This window comes from Pleurodeles waltl, chromosome 3_1, assembly GCF_031143425.1.
Source record: "Pleurodeles waltl isolate 20211129_DDA chromosome 3_1, aPleWal1.hap1.20221129, whole genome shotgun sequence".
In the NCBI taxonomy this organism is placed as follows: domain Eukaryota; kingdom Metazoa; phylum Chordata; class Amphibia; order Caudata; family Salamandridae; genus Pleurodeles; species Pleurodeles waltl.
Window position 1 is genome coordinate 265,088,695 of NC_090440.1, and position 13,427 is coordinate 265,102,121.

Below are 13,427 nucleotides of genomic sequence, written 5' to 3' on the forward strand. Positions count from 1 at the left end.
TTCCTGATAATGTAACCTATCCTATGACCTGTAAGGGCAAGCGTTGGGACACTTTGTGCTGGGTTTGCATCACAAAATTGAATTGTTTTGAGCTGGAAAGTAGCCCTAATGTAGTACAAAGTAACAATATGCATCCCAATAAACAATGGAAATGAGAGACAGGGTAGTGCTTTGAAACATGACGAAGGAAGATGGATTAGTAGATCCATAAAGACTCACTTATCCCAAGAATAGGGAATTTACATTCATACAGTATGCACATGGGACATGCTATTGAAAGAATTAGATTTCGGTAACCACAGCAATCTTGATCAGAATTAAGGTCCGGATGTACTGGGGTGGGGAGGACTACTTAACTATTTTTTTTCTTGAGCTGCAAGTTTGGTTGTTGCATTTATGTGGTAGTGTAGTCTCTTGTCAATGATGAATAATGGCCTACCATTGTTTTCATATGCACCATTCTGAGACAACTCTGTTTAATTTAAGTAACGTCATCAACAAATATGATATGGTCTAGTTGAAAATAAATTACCACTTAATTTTTTAGAGCATTCATACACTTTTCATTAACAAAAGCAAGTACGAGCACTCACATACTACACTTATGCTTCATAACATATAGATTCAAAAACTTACTCGACACATAAATTAGATACACAAACAAACTCTGCCACAATATATGTGATAATCAAAATATTTTCACTTTTATTACATGCTGGGATCTCCCTCCCGCCTTCATTGGTTTCTCCCCTACATGCAAAGATCTCTGGAGTTGGCAGAACACCTACCACAAAAACAGAAAATTACATATAAAAGTCAACGATTTTGTAGGCATTGTGAATCAGCCTTTCATCACAGAAGCATCCTCCTCCAGCCTTCTATTCCATTCTTCATCAAAATCACAACATGGCTAACAAAACAAGATGAGATGGAGGCCCACTATTAACTGGTGCAGCATTGTAACTCATTTGTGAGGGGTTCCTCCAAAAGTGTTGTCAGCTTTATAAGGGTCCAGAGACCAACTGATTAATGCATTTTCAGGTCCAAATTTGGAGGAGCATTGACACACACTGCAGTGCAGTAGGTGTGTACACATAGCAGGGTGAATGCACTGGGAAGACTTTGGTCATAGGACTTGGATAACTGGGTTATTAGTTGGAAGGATTGAAAACCCTACTCAAGTAATGAACAGTCCTTGTGAGGGTGAACCATAAAAGCCACTAAATACACTTGTCCTTAACACCCTGTTGGCTTGGCACAAAAGCAGTCAGGCTCAACTAATATGTGATGTATGGAGTACACCCACCACAGTAGAGCCAATAACAGCCATGTGACCATTGCCACTGGTAGAAAGACACATTTGGTTTAGGCAGGAAATGCCCACTTTCTGAAAGTGCCATTTTAAGGATAGTAAATTAAAATCTGACTCTACTATTAAAAAGGATTTTAAATTACAATTCAAATGAGTTGAAGAACTATTTCTAAATCTGTTCCCATACTAAAGTTTCCATACTAAAGTTATCACTTATTAGGTGTAATTAGGTAACCCAGTGTTAGTCAATGGGAGACATAGCCTTACTACTGTGAAAAACAAGGGCATGTAAAACATAAGCACACATGTCCTACTTTTTAAATACCATGCACCTTGTCCTAAGAGTCTTTAGGGCCTTTTCATTAACAAAATCAAATAGAAGGCATTAAAAAGGTATCAATAAGGATGATTTAGGCCTGGCAAAAGTTTTTTTTTTTTTTTTGCAAACGTCAGCTTCTCCACTGGGACCTCGTTTTTTTGCAAGGTCAAAATGGCAGTTTAAAAGTGTTATACAGACTGCAGTGGCAGGCCTAAGATATTTTATTAGCTACTTTAGTGGGCGGCAAAATGAGTGCTTCATTGTATAATTTAATGTACAGGCCCTAGGTACATGTGTTAATATATATGAGGGAGTTTCAAGTAAATTAAATCTGCCATTTGGGACTATTTTACCATGTTTAAGGGAGAGGGCACAAGCACTTTGCCACTGATTAGCAGGGGGAAAGTGTACAGAGTCCTAATGCCAACCAAAAAATCTGCACACATAAGAGAATACCACACCAAGGATTTCAGGCCTGGCTTAAGGTCCAGGATATTTTGGGTCTGCACTCCCAGCCACATTATTGGTATACCCACGTGGCACCGCTGCACAGGAGAGCCCTGAGGGTAGCCAGGCTGTCACTCCATAATCAGTTAGAAGAACCAGAGCTGCAGACAGGTGGTAAGTGTAATATTTGGATTTTCACTTAAAAGCTCATGAGGTTTAGGAATGGTATTCAATCTTGTGTTCAGTTTGACTTTTGTTGTAACATTTCATGTTGTGTTCAATCTATGTTGTTTGTGTGTTATGAAACTCGAAGTTTACAAATACTAGTATGCATGCACTTTAGCCTTGGTTCAATTTACTAATAATATTATCGTGACATAATGGAAATGCCTTCAAATTCGATATTTTGTGACATAACAGTTAAAACACAAATTCAAAATTTGTGATCTGTTACATTTCTATGTTGTCATAGTTTGTTTATATGATGCCAACAGTGAATACTATTTCCTTACCTTCATACCACCATATTTATTTTCAATAAAAGATATCGAAATTCACACACAAATCAACAATAACGCTTAATACTTTAGGATGTATTTCTGTCTTGTAACAATATACTCAAATCTTAGATAGGTTATGTGTTGAGGATGTTTGAAAACATCATTTAAAAATGTAATCATGCAATTATGAAAACCTTTTCACAAACTTTTTCCCTCCTTTGGATGCCTAACTCCAAACATTGTTTTTAAAATGATCATACCTTACAATTCTAGTAAGCCCTCTCTTCAGGATCACCCAAAAGCATTTTGCTTTCACCCCTACTGTTTTCTAAAATCATTTGTATTGGCATTAGATCTCTCTGCATGTTACCACTGCTTGTGTGCATTACTTAAAACACGATAAAATTGGCCTACACCTAATTGGCTTGTTTAATTTACTTGTAGTTCCCTAGTAAATAGTACTACATGTACCATGGCCTGCAAAGTAAATGCTACTGGTGGGACCTGCAGCACACATTGTGACGCCCACTAAGGTAGCACTTTAAAATATGTCTTGGGCTTCCCACTTAAGCATGAAGTGCAGTTTTAAATACAGCTTTTGCCAGGCCTAAACATACTTTTTAAAATGTATGTCACGCCAAAATTAGGCCCTGAACAGCCCAGAGGGCAGGGTACATTGTAGTTAAAAATTAGGGCATATACTTTAAAGTTTTACATCTCTTGGTAGTGGAAAACCCCTGAATTCATTTTTCACTACTGTAAGGCCTGTCTCTCTCACTGGGTTAAATTGAGTTACCTTATTACATTTATTAAGTGCTAAATTGTGATTGGGAAAAGATACAGTAATCAAATGAATTGCAATTAAAAAAGCTTGTTCATAGTCAAGTCATATTTTAAGTCACAATTCCAAAAACACCCATTTTAGAAAGTTGGTGTTTTCCTGTCCTAACCATTTGGTGCCTGCTGTCAGTGTCCTGGATCACATGACTCTGAGTAGCTTAGCTGCTGGTCTTTGTGTATAGCTCCAAGACAGTGAGTTAAAAGGGGACTAGGTGTTGGCAGTATGGGCCATCCTGCCAGGATGGCTAGGGGCAGTGCTGTTCCCTACTCCACTTATACTTCAACAGATTGCTTCATGCATACACACACAAAGAACCTGACACTTCCCTTTTGTTGCCTCAGACTTCTTAGAGCCTTGACAGGGGAAGAAAAGAATCTTCCAGAACCAGATGTGGGGATAGTATAGCTTCTCCCCTACTTCAAAGGCCGACACAAGGTATACATACTGGAACCTCTGATCACAACTTCAGTACACTCCAGGACCTATGCCCATTACAGAAGGATGGCCTTATACCTCAGAGATCTGCCCTGCTGGTGAGGTCCTGCCTTGCTCCCCAGAGGATTGCCCCATTGCTTGTGGCCTGCATGCTCCTAAGAGGACTGCCCTACTGCTACCAAAGGATTGTGCTACTGCTTGAGGATTTCCTTGTTTCCCAAAGGACTGACCTGCTGTTTGATGCCTGCTTTGTTCCCCAGATGGCTGTCCTGCAGCTTCAGGCTTGCTCTGCTCTGTGGAAGGAAGACAACCTGATCCTTTCATCCCAGGCTACCTGAGCCACTCCAAGGGTCAGTTGACTTACCTGTTCTGAGCTACATGAACACAACAAACTCCAGAGCACCCCTTGCAACTGTCCAGCTGACCTGCTGCAACTAGACCTGAAAATGAACCTACTGAACTCTGCTTTGGTGAGTTCCTGATCCCCCAGAGGTGCCTTTTCTGATTATGGTCCCTTGGTTGGTATCAGAGTGCACTCCTTTTCATGAAAAGGAAAATCCTGATGATTTGGGCTCTTTGTGACCACTAATGGGTCTGCTCTCACTGAGATACTCCTGCCCCCTTTGCACTACAGCAATGACATCTTGGGGTGATTTTGTACACAAAGCTCCAGCAACAACAGTGAGCGAGGCCCGACCAGATCTTCTTGCAAGAGCAATGACCCCTTGTGATGTCAGGCCTGCTCTTCGCACTGCAGTGGCAGCCATACGCTACACTTTCCCTGCTCGTCACAGCCTCCTCCACCGTGAACTTGACTCTTTCTGCAGGACTTTGAGAAAGGAACTTTTTCAGTGGGCCTAGCCTGGTCCTTGTAACCAGCGTGCACTCTATTGCGGTATGCCCAAACTTGTGGCTTTCCCACGGTCTAGCACAACCAGATGACAGCAAGTGGTGCTTTTTGCTTTTAGGTGCTTTATCTGCCTAAAACTGTAAAATTGAATATCTCCAGTTCTACAAACTGATTTTTTTATAATTTTGGTTTTAGTTTATTTATTAACATTTATCTTTTTTTTTTTTAATTGGGTTTGGATTTTTTTGTATTGTGTTTTCACTTTATTACTGTACACATTGCCTTTTAAGTTAAAGCTGACTGTTTTTGTGCCTAGCTACACGAGGGTCAGGCACAGGTAAATTTTGTGAGTTTTGTGGCTGAATCTGACAAGGATTGTTGTTTTTGCCTTAGTTGGACTTTTACTTATCAATAACCCAGTTTCTGACAGCCAGGGGTGTGTGATTTGGATCAGGTGTATGCAATTCTCTTATTATCTCCCATGCAGAAATCTAGCTTCCGCACGTGCAGGTATATAAACTGGTGGCAGAGGTCTCCGCTAAGTGTGCAGATTGTAGTATATGTTCAAAAATTACAAGTCAGACTGAGGGGATGGAGCCATGTAAGTCCATACCTAGGGTTAACCTTACACCTGGAACTGATGAATAGCAAAATCTATTCAATTACTCCTGGTTGTAAAAGTAAACTCACATGTGAGTTAATCTTTAAATGTAAATTTACATTTGTGAATTTTGTTTTTGTCCAGCTTTACACAATTCTACTCTTAACAATGTAAGAGCTACTGATGAGAAAGGGGGTTGTAGATATGTCAATAAAGCAGTAGTTTATTTTGGTGATAATATTAATCTGCCATCAGTAGAGTGACTACATTTCTGCCACTAGCAGCAGGACAATTATAATTAGGGTCAAACAGCAATTTGGAGCTTTAATCATTTTATAAAACGTAATTTTAGTTCTGTTTTTATAATCTTGTATCTGTGTGAATTGCTCGGAGGGTGCAGGCCATGACTGATTATTATTATATTCTGTAAAGGTGAGGGCAAGTCTGATTTTTTCTTTTTTTTGCCATTTATTGTATGTGTACCTCTTTTGAAACATTACAATAATCTTTCCATCACCAATAGCGTATTTTGTACATGCATTTAACCATATACATTAAAACAGATTAATCATTTCAGAGCATTTACGTTACAGTACTAGCATGTTTAATAATCGCAGATATTTCATCTTCTGTAGAAAAAAAAACAGTCGTTTTTAACTATATGCTGTTGACAAGCAGAGCTAGTGATATGGCAGGTATGATTTACCTAATTTTTACGTTTTCCATCTTTAAAATGCAAACTGGACAACATATTGTCTATATTTAGGCAAGTGTCAATAAAATCTTAAAGTAAATTATTATTCGAACTCATTCTCTATCCAAACCCTGATTTTACCTCCTCACATGTCACAATATTGACAAACTTTGAAATAGGTTTAAATGCATAATTATTGAGAAAGTGCTCTGATGGCTTAATATTGCACAGCCAAAGACAATATTAAAATACCAATGTTAAATGAAGTAGGACAAATGAAAACGATGTAAGGAGTGATTGTTCTACCGAGAAAATTACTCTACATGGTCTAAGTGAACGGGAGTATCATGCTTGTGAAAATGGACGTCGGCAAATCATGGAAAGTCTGTATCAGACAATATGTGGGTACTTCTTTAGTTACGTAAACGTGGCTGATTCTCAATGAACACAGCTTATCACATCAGTGCTGCTGGCAAAATTCAAATTGCCTCCAAGGACTAAATCAACTTGCTGAGTACTGTGACTAGGCATGTTATGAGCTCTTGTAATGAACTAGCACCCCATATTTCAAGTGCATGTGCGGTTTTATGTCAGATACCAGGGAGCATTGGTGGTCAGTCTTCAACCTCCCTTTACATGGCCGCGGTTAAGACCTCTAGTTAGTTGCAAGCTGTCTCGTGTCAAGTAGTTTGGCCCGACTTACCAGTGAACCATAATAAAATCTTAACGTGTAATTTTCCACCATTAAAGACTAAGGGGGTCATTCTGACCCTGGCGGTCACCGACCGCCAGGGTCAACGACCACGGAAGCACCGCCAACAGGCTGGTGGTGCTTCCTGGGCCATTCTGACCGTGGCGGTAAAGCCGCGGTCGGAAAAGGAGAACCGGCGGTTTCCCGCCGGTTTACCCCTGGCCCAGGGAATCCTCCATGGCGGCGCTGCTTGCAGTGCCGCCATGGGGATTCCGACCCCCTTCCCGCCATCCTGTTCCTGGCGGTTTTTACCGCCAGGAACAGGATGGGGGGAACGGGTGTCATGGGGCCCCTGGGGGCCCCTGCACTGCCCATGCCACCGGCATGGGCCGTGCAGGGGCCCCCTAACAGGACCCCATAATGATTTTCAGTGTCTGCTTTGCAGACGCTGAAAATCGCGACGGGTGCCACTGCACCCGTCGCACCCCTGCAAATCCGCCGGCTCCATTCGGAGCCGGCTTCCTCTTTGCAGGGGCTTTCCCGCTGGGCCGGCGGGCGATCTTCTTGAGATCGCCCGCCGGCCCAGCGGGAAAGTTGGAATCACCGCCGCGGTCATTTGACCGCGGTGCGGTGTTTGGGCGGGTTCCGCCCGGCGGGCGGTGCCCGCCGCCCTCCGGGGTCGGAATGACCCCCTAAGGGCCAGATGTAGGAAAGGCTTAGCAACTCGCAATTGGCGAAAAACGCCGTTTGCGAGTCGCTAAACCCCATCTGGAATGTAGAAATGAATTTTGAGAGTCGGAACCGACTCGCAAAATGCATTTCCGAGTCGCAAATAGGAAGGAGTGTTCCCTTCCTATTTGCGAGTCGCAGTGGTATGCAATTCCATTTGCGACCGCGAAAGCGGTCTCAAATGGACTCGCAGTTACCATCCACTTGAAGTGGATGGTAACCCACTCGCAAACGGGAAGGGGTCCCCATGGGACCCCTTCCCCATTGTGACTGGACCAAATAATAATTTTTCAGCGCAGGCAGTGGTCCAATGGACCGCTACCTGCCCTGAAAAATACCGAAACAAAAGGTTTCGATTTATTTTTCAAAGTGCAGCTCGTTTTCCTTTAAGGAAAACGGGTTGCACTTTGAAAAAAAAAAACTGCTTTATTTAAAAGCAGTCACGGACATGGAGGTCTGCTGTTCCCAGCAGGCCTCCATCCCCGTGAGTGCCCTGAGTCGCTATGGGGTCGCAAATTGCGACCCACCTCATTAATATTAATGAGGTGGGTCTTTGTGACCCCATAGCGACTCGCAGAAGGTGTCTGAGACACCTTTCTGCATTCCAAATTGCGAGTTGCAATTTGCGAGTCGCTGGGACTCGCAAATTGCAACTCGCAATTTGGAACCTACCTACATCTGGCCCTTAGACTCGCATACTACTATCTCACAGCAAATAAATTAATGAAAATCATCTTCCCAGTTCAAGGCATGGTAACACAACTAATATACAACCACTGCGGGCTACAACCACACAGTTTCTTCCACTGACACTGAATGCTGCAGGCCTTAGACCAGTGAATAACATCGGCCACACTCTTATTGACGCAGCAAGTTATGTAAAAACCAACAAATGCCAGACCTTAAACATACACAAACAAAATGTGGGGCACTTCTTTACGTAGAAAGAAAAAATTAACAGTGTCCCTGATATTAAAGAATTAGAAGGGATAACTCTTGAGATGAGCTGAATGTGAAAGTATTATGTGAGGCTAAAAAAGGAATGGGAGAAACGAAATTCGCTAAAGCATGGGAGGAAATATTGGTTTCAGTGCTTGTGGATGATGATTCATCTGGGGGAATTAAGCCGCCCCAGTAGACATCTAAATTTATACAGAGAAATTAAAGGAGGGAATCTAGATGAGTACTAGATACTGACACCTTCCTCCTTGATAATAAAATGTCCCATTGTCTTGGGAAACGCTCCATGCTCTCCTCACTCTCTACTTGCATAGTATGGTTTGTTCAAACAAAAGTATAGGAAACAATAGGTCTGTATTTGATCTCCACAATCATTTTTTTGTTTCTTTTGGTTGATGTTCACATTTGTGAGAAAGCGGAATATGAGGTGGGGTGGATGGTAGTCTACAACAAGTAATAATGCCACTATGTGTATGAAGTTCAGTAAAGTTTTCAGCAATTTAAACCTGAGATCAACTCCTGGTAGATATGGCACAGAGCTGACAGACTTAAGAAAATGTGCAAAGCACTTAGAAGTACCAAAACAGTTAAAAGTTAAAAACACAACATAATAAAATTCCCAATCCAATTTATAAGAATAAAGAATACTCTAATGGACAAAATTATTCTGAAATGACAAAAATCCAATAGGAGGAACTGGAAATATGCATTTTTAAATGGTTCCATGAAACCAGAGCCAAAAGGCATTCAGTATCGGTGGCGTCACCTGGTTGCTTTTGGCTGGGACTTGGGCACAATTGAAAGGCCACAGTGAAGGATATAAAAATAAGATTCATCCCAGTTGAAAGTTTTGCCTTCTGGTGTAGCCTTTGAAAGAGAAGTTAAAAATCCTTGGCAAGGCAGCAGGCTGTGCCCAATACTCGCTCCAGGAGGCCGAAAAGCCATCTGACGAGGTCCCAGTGAAGCAGTTGACTTTTGAAGGAAGGTCCCTCACCGGGCCCAATACTTTAGGTGTCTTCACCTAGTGAAGATTTCTACTAAGCCCAGGTGGTAAAATGTGCTCGGCTTGTGGAGTTTGTGGAATATTTGCACTCCCTTCTATGTGGAGTAAAGCAGATTTTCCAAAATTCCACCATCTGGTGTGTGGCAGAATATTGTTAGTTTGTACAAGAATTGTTTTTGGAGCTTGTTCGAGAGTGCCACAATACTATAAGTAGCATGCACAAGATTTCACATCCACTCATGCAGCTTCCAGCCGCAACTGCTTCATTATAGTGCCACTTGCAAACAATCGTGGGTGCACCTCAAGCATGTTCTCTAATCGAGAAGCAGCTAAATCTACTTGAAAATACATTTTAGAGGGGATTTACTACTCCAACGGACTGTTAGAGTTGTTGTTTAGTGTGACACACCTTTTTTGTTGCTTTTTTTTCCAAAAGGAAAGAAGTGCCTCAAAGACTCGGATTTCCTGTATATGTCCATCGGCCTCTTACCAGTGCTTTATCCATTTCTTGGTCACTCTTAACTTGGATTTCGAGGTGGAAGGATCGCTCTGTTTGTCTGCTGCGTATACCGTTAGATTTGAGGACTATGGCCCTCATGACAACCCTGGTGGTAAATCCCGCTTACCGCCGTGCTGAAGGCCCCCAACATACCGTGTGGGGATGAAAATCCGCTCCAGGAATTACGACCCACATCTCGGAATCCGCCACAATTCAGACACCCACACAAGTCCGCCAAACCAAAGGTCAGTGATAAACTGGTGATACCAAAACCTACACGTTACGCCAACAAGAATACGCCCACAGTATCACGCCCCACGAATCAACGCGGCGGTCTTTTAGCCGCGGTATTCCATTGGCGGTACACACCGATGCGCTCAATATACACACACATTTACAAAACACAACCACATTGTACACACACCTGATACACATATACACACCACACCCACACACTTTAAAACACACACCCACATTACCCACAAACCCTTACAACTAATTATTTTTGAAAAAGCTAAGAGGGAGAATAGCAAACACAACACCAGCATCCACAGGCACACAACATCATCACTCATACAACACCCACACACCTCAAACAAAACACCCCAGCACAACACATCACATAGCACAACAAACAGCACCTCACACATCATCCCCACAACATCATGGCACCCCATAGACACCCCAGGTTTTCAGAGAAGGAGCTCAGGGTCATGGTGGAGGAAATCATCCGGGTGGAGCCACAGCTTTTCAGATCACAGGTACAGCACACCTCCATTGCTAGGAAAATGGAGCTATGGCGGAGAATCGTCGACAGGGTCAATGCAGTGGGACAGCATCCAAGAACACTGGATGACATCAGGAAGAGATGGAACGACCTACGGTGGAAGGTGAGTTCAGTGGTATCCAGACACCAGATTGCTGTACAGAGGACTGGTGGTGGACCCCCACCTCCTCTCCCACAATAACAACATGGGAGGAACAAGTCTTGGCAATACTGCATCCTGAGGGCCTCGCAGGAGTAGCAGGAGGACTGGACTCTGGTAAGTCAGATCTTATTTACCATATCAATCCACCCCACCTGCATGCCATCACATACCCCCACACTCACCCTCACTCCCATCACTCTAACACCTCACATATGCCCCACTATCACAACCCACACATCCCAATACCAAGGCCCTGCATGCAACACCTATGCATGGACCCCCATCACCAAAGCATGTCCAGTACAGGTACCCACACAGACCCCCAAACCAACTATCATAAAAGGGCAAACACAATAATGCAAGCACAGGAGTAGAGGGTACCTCACCCAATGCAGAAGATGGCACACACAGATACTAAAACTATGCATTTACACCCCAACAGGACCCATACCCAATGTCACCGTACAGGAGGTGCCAGACATATCCAGTCCCCCCACAGAAGAGGCCCACAGTGATGACAGCAGCTCTGCACGCCTGGATCAAGATGACCAGCCCGGCCCATCAGGGACCTCTGGACAGTCGGTTCCCCTGCCACTGTCACAAGCCACCACAGACCCTCCCCCCTCAGGAAACACCACCACAGCACCCACCCAGCGGGCCCATGCCACTGTCCCCAGGACACGTCTGTAAGAAATTGGGTCTTTGGTTGACAGTCAGGTTACCCCCTGTTCAAGCAAGGACCCTCACTCTAGTCAGGGTAAAAGAGAATCACCCTCAGCTAACCCCTGCTTACCCCCTTGGTAGCTTGGCAGAGCAGTAGGCTTAACCTCAGAGTGCTAGGTGTAAAGTATTTGTACCAACACACACAGTAACTTAATGAAAACACTACAAAATGACACAACACCGGTTTAGAAAAATAGGAAATATTTATCTAAACAAAACAAGACCAAAACGACAAAAATCCAACATACACAAGTCAAGTTATGAATTTTTAAAGATTAAACTCAAAAATAGCGCTTAGAAACAAAAATGCTTCAATGAGATGTTAACACGGCGTCGTGACGGAGTTATTCCCAACAAGCCGACACCAGCGGCGCCGGACACGGAGTCGTGTAGACCCCCAAGTACAGTACCTTTGGTGAAGAGTGAAAACAAGCCGAGGCGCGAAGTCAGGAATCGCGGCGTCTGTGCAAAACGTTGAATCCGTGCACTTCAAGCGGCGTCAGTCACGATGTGGTGCGGCGACTTCCACGGAGTCGCGGACTTCAGCGGGGCTGCTGCAGCGACGGGCCTGCGAAGAGTGTCGCGTTCCAGCGAAGGTCACGGCGTCAGGTGCAGGCGGCGTTACCGGATTCAGCAGCGGCGTCGGTCCGAAGTCGATTTCCTTGGATTTCCACCAGCTTTCCTTTCAAGGGCCCAGGGACTGGGTAGGGCACCACTTGTCAGAGCAGGAGTCTCTCCAGAGACTCCAGGTGCTGGTAGAGAGAAGTCTTTGCTGTCCCTGAGACTTCAAACAACAGGAGGCAAGCTCTAAATCAAGCCCTTGGAGATTTCTTCACAAGATGGAATGCACACAAAGTCCAGTCTTTGCCCTCTTACTCTGGCAGAAGCAGCACTGCAGGAAAGCTCCACAAAGCACAGTCACAGGCAGGGCAGCACGTCTTCCTCACCTATCAGCTCTTCTCCAGGCAGAGGTTCCTCTTGGTTCCAGAAGTGTTTCTCAAGTCTGTAGATTTGGGTGCCCTTCTTATACCCATTTTAGTCTTTGAAGTCACCTTTCTTCAAAGGGGACTCACACCTACTTGTGAAATCCTGCCTTGCCCAGGCAAGTCATCAGACACACAGCAGGGGGTTGGAGCCGGCATTGTCAAAGGCAGGCACAGTCCTTTCAGATGAGAGTGACCACTCCACCCCTCCCTCCTAGCAGAGATGGCTAATCAGGAAATGCAGGTTACACTCCAGCCCCCTTTGTGTCACTGTCTAGTGCGAGGTGAAAAACAACCCAACTGTCAAACTGACCCAGACAGGGAATCCACAAACAAGGCAGAGTCACAAAATGGTTTAAGCAAGAAAATGCTCACTTTCTAAAAGTGGCATTTTCAAACGCACAATCTCAAAATTAACTTTACTAAAAGATGTGTTTTTAAATTGTGAGTTCAGGGACCCCAAACTCCACATGTCCATCTACTCTCTAGGGGAATCTATGCTTTAATCATATTTAAAGGTAGCCCCCATATTATCCTATGAGAGAGACAGTCCTTGCAACAGTGAAAAACGAATTTAACAATATTTCACTGTCAGGACATATAAACCACATTACTATATGTCCTACCTTAACCATACACTGCACCCTGCCCTTGGGGCTACCTAGGGCCTACCTTAGGGGTGCCTTACATGTAAGACAAGGGAAGGTTTAGGCCTGGCAAGTGGGTACACTTGCCAAGTCGAATTTACAGAGTATAAAATACACACACAGACACTGCAGTGGCAGGTGTGAGACATGATTACAGGGTTACTTGTGTGGGTGGAACAACCAGTGCTGCAGGCCCACTAGTAACATTTGATTTACAGGCCCTGGGCACCTCTAGTGCACTTTACTAGGGACTTAACAGTAAAA